A 1,993-nucleotide genomic window follows, 5' to 3' on the forward strand; every position below is an offset into this window, starting at 1 on the left:
GTGAGCCACCGCGCCCTGCCCCCAGTCTATTTTTTAGGTGTAAAGGTGTCAGGCAGATCGCAATTCCCAGGCATCCCGCAAAGTAGGCTGGTCACCTTGGGGGCGACCTTTACCGCTCAAAAATTCGTCTCACATTAGCAGTGAGGATTCGGGCATCACCTCGAATCATTATTTTCCTTACTCATAAGTTTAAGGCAAAGTACTGGGAATTTAAAAAAATAAATTAGGTTATTTTAGTGAGAGAGAAAGAGCAAGAGAGTGAGAGAGAGAGAAAGAAGAAGAGGAGGAGGAGGAAGAAAGGAAGGAAGGAAAGAAACCATTATATTTTAAATGAAGTAACTCAGGAATGGAAAAGCAAACATCGTATGTTCTCACTTTTTTGTTTTGTTTTGTTTTTTGAGATGGAGTTTCGCTCCGTCGTCCAGGCTGGAGTGCAGTGGCGTGATCTCAGTTCATTGCAATCTCTGCCTCCCAGATTTAAGCGATTCTCCTGCCTCAGCCTCCCGAGTAGCTGGGATTACAGGTGTGTACCACTAGGCCCGGCTAATTTTTGTGTTTTTAGTAGAGACAGGGTTTCGCCATGTTGGTCAGGCTGGGCTGGAACTCCTGACCTTAATTGATCCACTCCCGCCTCAGCCTCCCAAAGTGCTGGGATTACAGGCGTGAGCCACCGCGCCCACCTTGTTCTCACTTACAAGTGGGAGCTAAGCTATGAGGACCCAAAGGCATAAGAATGATACAATGGGCTCTGGGGACTTGGGGGAGGGGTGAAAAGGGGGTAAGGGGTAAAAAACTCCGTATCAGATGATGGGTGCACCAAAACTCAGAAATCACCACTAAAGGACTTTTCCGTGTAACCAAACATCACCCGTTCCCCCAAAACTACTGAAATAATAACAATAAAATAAAAATAAGTAAAAAAAAAAAAAAAGAAAAAAAAAAAAAAAAAGCCCCTAAACCCATTAAGATAAGGCAGGACTGGCGGGTTGGGGCCAGATCACACAGGGGTTTCACATGTGTGTGTTTAGAAATGTATTTATTTATTTTTAGAGATGGGTTCTTGCTATATTGCCTAGGCTGGACTTGAATTCCTGGATTCAAGTAATCCTCCCACCTAAGCCCCCCGAGAAGCTGGGACTATAGGTGCATGCCACCATACCCAACTTAGACATATATTTAATTTTATGAATCAAAAGCCTTGATGCACCAAGAGTTTATCCAGAGCAGGGTGTGGAACTTGGAAAGGGTTTATAGCAGGAAAGTGACCACAGCATGAGCCCAGCTAGACCATGCACCGAGTGGCCTTGGGCAAGTCGTTTATTCTCTCAGAACCCATTTCTTCTTGTAGAAAAGGGGGACCGTGTTGGTCCCTAACTCACAGAGTGGCTGGGAGCTTTAAACAAGGCCGTAAAAACAGTAAGTTCTGTCATGTATTCAGAGCTAACTATATGTCCTAATCACTTTACATATATTATTACCTCCATTTTAGAGAACAAAAAAACATCGTTCCGGTGCAGTCCTTAAGGCGGCTTGGGTTCAAATCCCATCTCTGCCACTTATGGATGTTTCCCTGTCTGTAGTATGAGGAGAATAAAGGTGCCTATTTGTGAGGATTAAATAAGACAACACACGAAGGGCATTTAGAATGACAAATAAAAAGAAAAAGAAAGAGAAAAAGTAACATATGAAAGGCATTTAGAATTATTCCTAGTACATACAAGCAGTCAATAAATGTTAGTAAGACATTGAAGCCTGTGCAAAATTGCTCACAATTTTCTCACAAACCAATTAGGAGAAAAAGAAAGAGACAATCCCACTTCTATGCAATGCATGATGAATATTAGTGGCAGATATAATCAACACGAAATTACACAGTACTTAATTGAATCTCTTTTTTTTTTTTTTTTTTTTACCGGGGTTCCCTCTTTTGCCCCCGGCTGGGGTGGCGGGGGACCATTCCCGCTCCCCTCCAACCCCCGCCCCCCGGTTGTCG

General features: G+C 43.4%; 1 non-coding gene across 1 annotated transcript; it reads right to left on the minus strand.

Annotated features, from left to right (window-relative positions):
• Window positions 1-49: 49 nt before the first annotated feature.
• LOC111532792 lies at window positions 50-198 on the minus strand. Its single transcript, XR_002728648.1, has one exon. It is a non-coding gene; the product is annotated as a U12 minor spliceosomal RNA (small nuclear RNA).
• Between the last annotated feature and the right edge of the window lie 1,795 nt (window positions 199-1,993).

This window comes from Piliocolobus tephrosceles, unplaced genomic scaffold (assembly GCF_002776525.5).
Source record: "Piliocolobus tephrosceles isolate RC106 unplaced genomic scaffold, ASM277652v3 unscaffolded_9486, whole genome shotgun sequence".
NCBI lineage: Eukaryota > Metazoa > Chordata > Mammalia > Primates > Cercopithecidae > Piliocolobus > Piliocolobus tephrosceles.